The sequence below is a fragment of the Zootoca vivipara genome, chromosome 7, assembly GCF_965207765.1.
Source record: "Zootoca vivipara chromosome 7, rZooViv2.hap1.1, whole genome shotgun sequence".
Taxonomy (NCBI): domain Eukaryota; kingdom Metazoa; phylum Chordata; class Lepidosauria; order Squamata; family Lacertidae; genus Zootoca; species Zootoca vivipara.
This window is the reverse complement of record NC_142590.1, coordinates 80,486,390-80,498,207: the sequence shown is the minus strand read 5'-3', so window position 1 is coordinate 80,498,207 and position 11,818 is coordinate 80,486,390. Positions and strand designations below refer to the sequence as shown.

Below are 11,818 nucleotides of genomic sequence, written 5' to 3'. Positions count from 1 at the left end.
CTTCTGCTGCAGGTTGATGAGTTGTGCGATGCGCACCTTTGCCACGTACGTGAAAGGAATCGGCCCCATTTACATTTCACATATCCAAGTGGATTAATAGAAATTGAAGGGGATATACTTAAAAAGCCACTAAATGCCCGAAAGGTACCCTGAATCTTCAAAGACGACTAGTTGTAGCTCACAGCGCTGCGAAAGAGCCTCTTTCAGTTCCTTTGTACTGCCAAGGCTCAGTTCACTATCAGAAGGTAATGATGCAACAATTGCAAATAGGCACCTACCATGGGACAGGATTAATTGATTTATTAGATGAACTGGATTAACTTTCCAATTACAACCTGAATTGTTACTTACACAAGATAATTTACTAGATATGGGAAAGAAAGAAGAAGGGGGTGGGAGGGAAAGAAGAGAAGCCAAACTTTGGTTTGATTTTCTAAGACTTAAAGGGGGGGGGCTGGTTTTGCCTGCAGCGGTTTTCCTGCTGCGAGGAAATGATCTCTAGTGGCAGGGAATTTCCAGGGAGTGCAGAACGGTCTGTGTAGTCGATGGATCCCCTGCTGTTCTTTGGGAGCCATCAGTCACAGATGCTCCTTTCTGGTCTTGTTTTATCCCCTGATGTTTTTATTAGTGGGGAACTTTTTCTTCCTAAGTGGCTTTAAGTGATATTCTTGGATTGTTGCTCAGGTGAGGGTGGCAAAGTTATCCCCCTGGGAAGAAAGCAAGGTCATGACAGCGCATAGCATAACTGCTCTCTACAGGGAGCCATGAAAATCCAACCTTGCTGAGCCTTCCCACTGAGAGTGAAAGCAGAGCCATCTGCAAGGGGGTTGTTGTTGCTCTGCAATTATTTCTTCATAGGCATAACAGTTAGGTCATGTTCTGGCTTCTCATTTCTTTCCCACCATCATGTTGCAACTGCATGTTGTGATCTTTCATAAGAACATCAGAAAAGCCCTTCCTAGATCAGGTCAAAACCAGCATCTTCTTCTCCCAGCGATGAACCACATGCCTATGGGAAGCCTGGAAGCAGAACCTCAGTGGAAGAGGAGGAGGAGGAGGAGGAGGAGGAGGAGGAGGAGTTTGGATTTGATATCCCACTTTATCACTACCCTAAGGAGTCTCAAAGTGGCTAACATTCTCCTTTCCCTTCCTCCCCCACAACAAACACTCTATGAGGTGAGTGGAGCTGAGAGACTTCAAAGAAGTGTGACTAGCCCAAGGTCACCCAGCAGCTGCATGTGGAGGAGTGGAGACGCGAACCCGGTTCACCAGATTACGAGTCTACCGCTCTTAACCACGACTACACCACAATACTCTCCCCACTTGTGAATCCCAACAACTGGATCCCAGAAAAACCCTGTCTCCAACAGTGGAGGTAGAACCTAGCTATCATGACTACTAGTCACTGATAGCATAATCCTCAATGAATTTGTCTAATCTTTTTATAAGGACTTCCTCTTGCATATCATTGCCTGCCTTCTACTTCCTGATTTTTCTTGCCCATGGGGAATTGTTCTTGTAAAAGGCAATAGCTTCTACTCCATCAGATCTGAAGACTGAATTAATGAAATGCACTCCTTGTGGTACTGTCTTTGGCCATGGGCCAGAAACTCGATGGAGAGTGCAGTGACTAGACTGCTGGTGGGGGCAGATGGTTGACAGCATGAGATACTTTCGCTAAAACATCTGCAATGGCTGCCCATATGTTAATGGTCCAGGGGCAAGGTTCTTGTATTAATATTCAAAGACCTGGACAACTTGGGTCTACTTCAAGGATTTCTTAAGAACCATCTGTGCCCTTATATTCCAGCTTGATTACTGAGATCATCCAGAGGCACACCATTAGTTGTCCCACATATCACTGGTCCCATACTGTGGAATATACTGTGGAAATTCAGCTAACCTTCAGATATCTCTCTATAGTTACTTGATTTACCTTTTTTAAGTTCAGTCAATAATTATTTTACTTATTTTGTATAGTTTTACAATATTTTATTATATGCATGGCCTTGATATTTTATGTGAGTGGGTAGTGTGTAAATACTTTTATAAATAGCTGCAAATAAGAGGGAATAGTGTGTTGTTTAACGATCCCGAGAGCTGCTGCTTTGCCCTGTGCAAAGTCTGGGAGAGCCCCTGCTCGGAGCAAAAAAAGAGTCTGGCTGGGATGGAATGCACATGCAGGAATGCAGCTCCATCTGGGGGAGACAGCATGGAGAGGGGAGATTCCATTGGGCTCTGCAAACTGTCACACTGTAAACTGCTTTCTTTGCAGATGCAAAGAATGATGCTGGGTAGGGAAGCAGAAATGGATCCAGTTCAAATGTGGAAATTGCAGTCACCCAAAAGGTCAATGTAATGTATGTTCCTCCATGAGAGGGATCAAGTGCCCCCCTAGCAAAGTGCCTTCCACCAGAAGCTGGTGGAAGCTAGGAAAGGCAGTGGCAGAGAACCTGCTTCAGTCTCAGACCTGCATTCCCATCTGGGCAACCTTCCAATGGTCACGTGCAAGAGTTGGGTGAGGTCAGAGGAAAAAATGGGTGAAGCAACAGGTGTAAATTTTACCATGTACAATAAACTGTTTTCTGAATATGCACCCCTCTCTTCTCCAGCCATGTAAATAAGGGCTCCAAGATTTGATTCCTGACCAGCAAAGTCTCCAGGGGCGTAGCCAGCATGAAAATTGGGGGGGGCAAGGGGCGGGGCCACAGCGGGGCAAGGAAAGCTCCCTTCTCCCTTGCCAGCTTTCCCTCCACCCGCCCTGGCGATCGCGGAGGGGGAGGAGGGGATCGGAGCAGCCCGATTTCGGGCTGCTCCGACTCCCTCCTCCCCCTCCGCGATCGGCAGGGGCGAGGGGGCACCAGGATCAGCCTGAAATCGGGCTGCTCCGATCCCCTCCTCCCCCTCTGCGATCGCCGGGGCAGGTGGAGGGAAAGCCCCAGAGCCGCGCAAAGCGGTTGCCTGGCTTTCCCTCCGTCCGCCCCACAGCCAAGACGTCTCCCTTCTCCCTTGCTGGCTGTGGGGCGGGTGGAGGGAAAGCCAGCCAAATGCTTTGCGCGGCTCTGGGGCTTTCCCTCCACCCGCCCCACAGCCAGCCCGTGAGAAGGGAGACGGCACCGGGCAGGCAGTGGGGCAGGCTGGCCAGCGGCCCTGCTTCTGGGGGGGCAATTTCCCCCCCCTGCCCCCTGCCTACACCCATGAAAGTCTCCCATCTAGGGTATGTTAGCAGGGCTGGTGAGGGATGTGGCCTGGGAGCTGAGGAAGGGATGGGGCCTCAGACAAGTTCTGAGAAAGAGATAAAGGTGCTCCCCACCCCTGGTAAAAGAGAGTTGTCTGGAAGAATGATAAGAACAGCAGAAGAATGTGGATCAGAGGAGAGGGCTAAAAGGAGAGATCTAGAGGGGAAAGAAAACAAAGTGAGAATGGAAATTGAGAAGAGGTAGAATAACTGAGAACAACGGAAGAAAAAGTGGTGATCTACATACCGTCAAATATTTAACTGCATGCCTTTCTAGGATTTCCCTGTGATATACAATAACTCCTGAAATTAATATGGAACTAGGTTGACTGAAAGGTTGGGTCAAAGCTGAGTACTGATTTCATTGTTTACATCTCTTGGTGAATTAGATATTCTAATTAGGAATGGATAACTGATCCCTGGAGCAGACATCCATGCCCCGTTCAGGTTCATTGAAAGAAAACCAAGAAGGAATGTGAATATAATAATGCACAAATCTATTAGAAAATGCAAACAGTTCAGGGGCTATAACTTGCTCAAGGGCAAGCAGGAGATGGAGTACTTCCAAGCAGATACCTCATTGTGAAGCTATGCTAAGTGGTAAGGATGAGCCATATTTATCAGGTGTTCAGACTAAGCTGGTGGGAGGACATAAAGTGAGGATGCTTAAGGAAGGAGGCATTCCTAAACTTCTCCTCTATCTGCTTTCTCCTCTGTGTGCTTTCTCAAATAGCAGAGAGAAGCGGTGCTAGACTAGCATGGATTATTAATGAGAACTGGAAGATGAATGCTCACTCTTCCTTTCTCCCTGTTTCATGGGAAGACTGAGACTCAAAGGAGGAGAGTGATATATTGTCCACCCCCCTTGCTGTCTACCCTTGTGGTCCACCAAACTCACATGCTCTTGCTGCAATGTTGGTCAGTTTTGAGCTTAGGTCAAAGAAATATGTGAGCTCCTTGTTTCTGCCTAGAGTTGGCTGGCCTGACTCAAGCCAACTGTTTGAATCATCTGGAGCTATTTGCACTTCATTGTAGACCACATGCAATGGTGGGTGCATAGTTGGAGACTTCATGCCAATGGGTTTGACTGAAGCCAGCCATTGGTGAGGCTTTTCACACACATTCACAGGCACACACCCACTTCTGGGGAGTCTGCCCATTTGGAGCACGGTGTTTAACTTTCCCCTTCTGAAGAGCAGGCAATGCCCCCTGCCCTCTGCAATTACAGGAAAGGCCAGCTGTGACGACCCGGGTCCCACTCTACCTTACTATCACTGCGACACAGGAATCCAGAGGGGAAAACACCCACCCTCTTCTCCTGCCGCCTCAAAAATAAACCCCTTTTCCTAATGGGTTTCTAAGTAAGGAGAGCCTTCCAGCCTACGTGGCCTGGTACCTTAAGAAACTCTAGGCTGTCCCCCAGGAATAACCTCTTGCCTCCTGTAAAGGGTCTCCCTCAGTTGGATTCCCCCACTGTAGAAGTTTGCCCTAGGCACTCTGGCAACTTCTTGGCACCTCAGGTTACCCTTCTAAGCCTCCTCCGTGTAACTTCAGGACACAAACCACCACCTCCCTGCCTGAGGTGAGTTTGGCCCTCTCTTGAGTCACCACGGCTGTGAGTCCTGGTACCTCGCTGGAAAAATACAAACGGACCTCTTGTTGGCAAAAACAGAGATGAAGTTTTATTGTGTTACAAACATAAGTGATTCTTTAACGTGTCATTTATTAATTAGCTTTGTTCCAGTTGTACAAAATAAACTCAGTCAAACATTTAACTTTAAGTTTTCCTAGCCTCTTAATTGTCTTCATATAAGCCACCACATAACACCACACCACACCTTCCTCCCCCTCCCTCCTAACTGACCAAACCGACTCTCCCTCCTTTTTTAAAACCGGGCACAGTCCCGCCCCCATCAGAGTTCTATGCCAGTCAGGCTGGAGGTGGGTTAACTCTTTGCCAGCCGGGCAGGAATAAACATTTTAAAAGTGCTTCAATTTGTCACATATCTCCCCCACCACAAAGACATTGCGTCGGCTTGCTCTTAACTAACTAGAGCAATGCCAAAGCAATGGGCTTGGGGTTATAAATCCTTCAATGCATTCTATAACACTCATATTACAAAGTCAACTAAATTAACATCTCATAAACTTGTACACAAATAAACCATGTTTGACATGTGTTAGATTATAACGCCTAAGCACAAATGTTTTGCTAGGGTTACCACCGTTTCATATAATACTTTGCACCATTCTATACCTCTCAAAAATATACCTAGACAAAGCGTCCGCTATGATGTTTTCCTTCCCACTTATGTGCTTATCCTGTGTCTATTTTATAAGTTGCTAGGCTGGTCCTCCCTGGGATGTTTGAGAAGATCTGAGCAAACTGAGCAAGGACTAATTTTAACTGCTCCTTTTGCTCTGGGGTCAGACTTTCATCGAATGACACCTCTGCTAGAGTTGTGCCCTTACTCAGCTCTCCCCACCCAGTTAAATGAATTCCTTGTGTCATCTTCCCCTTTACTTGTAACACCAACTTATTTCTGTCAAAATAAGGCTTAAGTAAGTTTACATGAAAATTTTTACATCGGTCCCCTTCCCCATCTAACTCTACTAAATAGTTCACCGCTGATATCCTCTCGACCACTTTGAAGGGACCGTCCCACGACATCTCCAACTTCTTTCGACGTCTTGTTCTTAACACGAGCACACTGTCACCAGGCTGGAAAGTTCTGTCTCTTGCGTGTGCATCATACCACTGCTTCTGTCGACGCTGTGCCTGCTGCAAGTTGTGAGCAGCTTGCTCCCGTAGCTCTTGAAGGTCGCTCTGCAGCTCCTGTAGATACGTCACAACATCAGGGCTGTCGATCTGCTCCTCCCCTGACCACGCTGCTTTCATCAAGTCTAGGGGTCCTCGTGGCTGTCGTCCAAATAGGAGTTCAAAAGGACAGAACCCTGTGCTCTCCTGCGGCACTTCGCGATAACCAAATAGGAAGTGTTGCAGCCTCTCATCCCAGTCGTTAGGATGATTGATGGAATAGGTTTTTAGCATCCGGCTCAGGGTCGAATTAAATTTCTCCGTCAAGCCATTCGACTGCGGATGGTAAGCCGTAGTTTTAACATGCTTAATCCCACAAAGGGTTAAAAGCTCTTCCATGGTCTTGGACGTGAAGGATGTCCCTAAATCTGTTATAATTTCCTTGGGGAATCCCAGCCTTAAGAACACCGACATGAGGGCTTTTGCTACAGTCTTTGAGTCAATGTCCTTTAGAGGTATTGCTTCTGGATAGCGCGTAGCATAATCCACTAGGCATAAAATAAACTTATTCCCCCTTTTTGTAACTCTGGAGATAGGCCCGAGGATGTCCACTCCTACTCTGGAAAAGGGCTCAGTAATTACGGGAATAGACTGTAACAAGCCTCGCGTTTTGTCCGCTCTTTTGCCTGCTTTTTGGCAGATCACACAGGACTTGCAATACTCTTTGATGTCTTTGCCCATCCCAGGCCAGTAAAATCTTGCTTGGATTCTATCACTAGTCTTTCTAATGCCTAGATGCGCTGCTGAGGGTGCGTCGTGTGCCATTTGTAGCACTTGCAACCGGTAAGCTCTTGGCAACACTAACTGTTTCTTCCTCTCCCAAACAGCAGCAGTTTTCCTCCTCCTAGAAATTCTATACAGTCTTCCCTCAATGGTGGTAAATAAGCAGGGGTTCTCCACAGTTACTTCTGCAGTAGGACTTTGTGCTTTACCCCACAGCTCTTTTATAGTTTCATCCTCTTTTTGATCACTCAAGAATTGGGCACCGTGCTCCTGGACCACTGGCACGCTAATCAGCCCTTCATCCTCACCAGGCTCTATGGGTGACTCTATAACTGCAGGAGGATTACTCTCATTGACTTGAGACTGTGACCTAGTTATCACTTGAATACGGTGCTTCTGACTAGCTAGGTCATTCCCTATTAAAAAGGGCACCTCCAATTCATTTAGGATTCCTACTCTCCATTTGCCACAAAATCCTTTGTAGGTAATATCAACTTCCGCTAATGGTACTTCAAAATGTGGGCCCCATATGCCTTTTAAACTATAGGACTGACCCTTGAGGTACTGCTCCTTTGGAACAAATTGTGATTTGACCAGTGAGACTTCTGCTCCTGTGTCCCTCAAACCTAAAAAAACCTGACCATTTAATTCAATTGGCTCCATGTAATCTTGGTTGCACTCCTGCTCAGCCCTCCAGACCTGTAAGACCTTAGAAGTAGTCTCAGCTGGACTGTCTGCTTTCTCTGAGCCTTCTGTCTGAGGCGAGCTATTTTCCTGTGACTGCGTTATCAGTTTTATTTGTTTAGCTGCAGTAGGTGTAGTTTGCGACTTAACCAGCAGGGGGCACCTGGCACGTACATGTCCCTCACGATTACAGAAAAAACAAGTGATTTTCTTAGAACCTGTCTTGTCAGAAACTGATTCCCTGACAGGAAAATTTTCTTGCCTGTCTTTATTTTCTCTGTTTCTCCATGGATTACCCTTCTGTGAGTGTTTTGGGAATGCTATTTCATTGAAATCTCCTTGTAGTTCGTCTAAGACCTCAGCAACCCCTGCCACAGTTTTCAGTTTTTTATCCCTCAAGAACCAACGTAAATTGCTAGGGATTTGCTTAAAAAATTGTTCTAAACAAATTAATTGTTTTAACTCATCAAAGTCCTTCACTCCACTCCCTTGAATCCATCTGTCAAGTAATTTATCTAAGCGGCTAGCTAGTTGGGCATAAGTCTCTTTATGTTCCTTTTTTGCCTCACGAAAAGCCTTTCTGCTTTGTTCAGCCGTGAGTCCACATCGAACCCTGACCCTTTGCTTAAATACTTGGTAACTTGACAGCTCTTCTTCCCTCAGGTCAGCATAAATTTCACTTAGTATCCCACAAATTTGAGGTCTTAAATAAAGCATCCAGTTCTCCTCAGGTATTTGAAATTCCACACAAACGCGTTCGAAGGTAAATAGAAACGATTCGACATTATCGTCCTTTCCAAATTTGGGGAACCTTTTTAAATTAATTGCGATACTATCATTATTAACTGGGCTACTAGTTAATTCTGATCGCAAACGTATCTCTTCAAGCTTCATTCTGTCCTGTTCTAATTGAACCCTTAACCTCTCGGACTGCATTCTCTCCTCAGCTTCAATTCTAGCTTTTTCCCTCTCACTATCAATTCTAGCTTTTTCCCTCTCACTTTCAGATGCTATCTTTTCCCTCTCAGCTTCAATTCGGGCCATCTCAATTCGTAGTTTCATCAGTTCTACCTCAGAACCTGGGCTTCCCTCAGCCCCTTCCGTTCTTTCATCTCCTTTTGCCTCTCTGGGTTTTCTTACGTGAGTCATTTTCCTCACAGGAAAATCCTGACAGACTCAAACCAAACTAGGCGTGTGAGCTTTTAATTTCGATCACGACGCTGCCACCAAAAATGTGACGACCCGTGTCCCACACTACCTTACTATCACTGCGACACAGGAATCCAGAGGGGAAAACACCCACCCTCTTCTCCTGCCGCCTCAAAAATAAACCCCTTTTCCTAATGGGTTTCTAAGTAAGGAGAGCCTTCCAGCCTACGTGGCCTGGTACCTTAAGAAACTCTAGGCTGTCCCCCAGGAATAACCTCTTGCCTCCTGTAAAGGGTCTCCCTCAGTTGGATTCCCCCACTGTAGAAGTTTGCCCTAGGCACTCTGGCAACTTCTTGGCACCTCAGGTTACCCTTCTAAGCCTCCTCCGTGTAACTTCAGGACACAAACCACCACCTCCCTGCCTGAGGTGAGTTTGGCCCTCTCTTGAGTCACCACGGCTGTGAGTCCTGGTACCTCGCTGGAAAAATACAAACGGACCTCTTGTTGGCAAAAACAGAGATGAAGTTTTATTGTGTTAAAAACATAAGTGATTCTTTAACGTGTCATTTATTAATTAGCTTTGTTCCAGTTGTACAAAATAAACTCAGTCAAACATTTAACTTTAAGTTTTCCTAGCCTCTTAACTGTCTTCATATAAGCCACCACATAACACCACACCACACCTTCCTCCCTCTCCCTCCTAACTGACCAAACCGACTCTCCCTCCTTTTTTAAAACCGGGCACAGTCCCGCCCCCATCAGATTTCTATGCCAGTCAGGCTGGAGGTGGGTTAACTCTTTGCCAGCCGGGCAGGAATAAACATTTTAAAAGTGCTTCAATTTGTCACACCAGCCAAGATTGGCATGGGATTTTCCAGAAGCGTGGGAACCCCAGAAGGCTGCAGGGTTCAGATAACCAAAGAGATGGTTTGCAGAATGAAGGAAATGGGAGACTCACAAACACCTCTTGGGTACCTCAAAAGTTAGCACAACAAAAACACTTCCTCCAGCCCTGAAAATTTAATAATTTTCTAATGCAATTTCATTTCCCATTAGTTGATGGAGAATGATGTGGGAGAAATTTTTGGTACAGCACTACATGTTGCAAAACAGCATCTATAACTTCATGATGCCTCTTCTTTCCTAAATTCTGTCATCCATCATCTTCCTGTGGTTTCTCGTTTCTCCTCCTGCCCTAAGTTGGTTTACGGTGAGACAATTCCTTAGCATTTGCTTTCTGTTAAACTCTGAATTCTTCAAAGTTCAACTTTCAACTCACCCTTAGTGAAAAATTTAATTTTCTGTCACAGTACTCAACCCATCCATCACTGTTGTATTGTTCTTTTTTAGGTAGAAGGTATCTTCATGCATGTGGTGAACACCCACCTTCCTTGAGAAACCTCTTTGTAGGTTAGTAACAGTATTTATTTTTTTAAACTTCTGATCTTGGCCATTATATGTTGGGTTCCAAATGATGCCTAGGAGAGTTTGTCTGAATAAGGATTGAGTTGAAGACCTTTGAAAAGTAAATGGTGGTTAGCTTTCCAAAAATAAGCACTTGAGAGCAGTCTGTTTGATGATATTGATCCCTTTCTGCTAAAAAGGAGAGAAAAAAACCTAGGCACTAATGGCCCGTGTTATGTATCATTGTCTAAGGAGCATGGTATTGTTCAAGAATATGGAATATCATTTTCTTTCTCTGTGTGTGGGGGTGAATAGAAAGAATTAATTCCAGATTGTACTAATTCCTTGCTCTGAGGTTGGTATGAAAGAGGTATTCAGCACCTTTGAGGATTAAGCTCATGATTTCTGAATACATTTTGAATCATCTTTAGTTTTTCCATATCCCCTCTTCTGTCCCAAGATAATCCACTTGTAATTATTAAATTTGTCTTACTGTCAATCTTTTTACAATACACTGACAGTCTCTTTTTTCCTCTCATTAGATTGCTTTTCCATTAGTTTCCAATGAAGTTATTCTTGGATTATTTAGAATGTTGGAAATGAAAGTCTCAAATCCTGAAGCCCTCCATTATACGTATCACCTTCCTTCACATCCCTGTTATTTATTTGATTGTTTACCCTGGCCTTTCTTGAAGGCCCTGTGTAAGTTACAATGTGCTTAACAAAAACAAAAAAGCAATAAAAAGAAACTCTGAAAACACATCAGATCTTACCAACTGATTAAAATCTCATCTCATCATCACCTTTTAACAGCAGGCTCCTCAATGGACTTATCTTCTTGTGACAGTTTCAATGCATCAGAGAAAGGGGAAATAATCTCTGTTCTTTTCCCTTTGGAAAAACCTCCCAGTTCGTATTTAAGGAAGGATTCACAGATTATGTTCATCTCATCTTTTTCCTAATAAAACTTATGCTATAGCACATATTTTAGTTATCTATCTCTCTTTTAATTTGTGTATTGATTGTACCTGAAACCTTGGTCCTCTTTCCCCTTTCCAGAAGCCTTACAATGCCACAGCACTATTTTGACCAAAGACATTAATTTGCCCACTCCCGTGCTCTATTGGACAGAGACAGACTTCCCTAGAACCAAATTAATAATTCTCAGGAATCTAGACCAATATGGTCCACTCCCTAGACCAATATGTGAACTGAAATACAGCTGTCCTTCAAAATGTGCACTTGTTTCAATTTTGCAATGCAGTTCTATCGCACCACCACCCACCTTCTAGAGTTCTATCACTTTTGCAACTGAATCTTGTATCCTTCACTCAAGCCAGTGGCATTCTTTACCTCCTGCAACACACACCTTGCAAATTTTGAAGCACATAGAATATTGGACAACAACTCATTTCCTCTCTTTCCCCTTTCTCCCCTTAAGCTGTTCCTGCTGGTCTTGAAAATAGTTTACTATTTTTAAAATTAGAGACTAATTGGTCTAGCAGCTGCTTTTCTTGCAGCTGATCCAGTTATGCAAACCCAAAACTCACAAATTCATGTCGAAGGAGGATACATTGCCACTAAACTGGGTGTGAAAGTCGCACTGTACATGTGTGAGCATTGCTATTGTGTAAACTAAACATAAAGGCTGGTGCCATTTCTACTTTGTGAATACACACACACACACACACACACACACACACACACACACACAGAATGAGTTCTGGGGGGTTTATGTGATTGGATTACTATACAGTAGCAGCACTCCACATGAGGCTGCCCTTGGACAGCATTTGGGTAAA

At 44.7% G+C, this 11,818-nt stretch overlaps 1 long non-coding RNA gene across 2 annotated transcripts; it reads left to right on the top strand.

The window, feature by feature from the left end:
* The first annotated feature begins 3,107 nt into the window (after positions 1 to 3,107).
* LOC148685160 (uncharacterized) lies at positions 3,108 to 10,990 on the top strand. Of its 2 annotated transcripts, XR_015951175.1 has the most exons (4): positions 3,108 to 3,838; positions 9,669 to 9,822; positions 9,963 to 10,022; positions 10,559 to 10,990. It is a non-coding gene; the product is annotated as an uncharacterized LOC148685160 (long non-coding RNA). The 2 variants fall into 2 exon arrangements; XR_015951176.1 differs by lacking the exon at positions 9,669 to 9,822.
* The last annotated feature ends 828 nt before the right edge of the window (positions 10,991 to 11,818 follow it).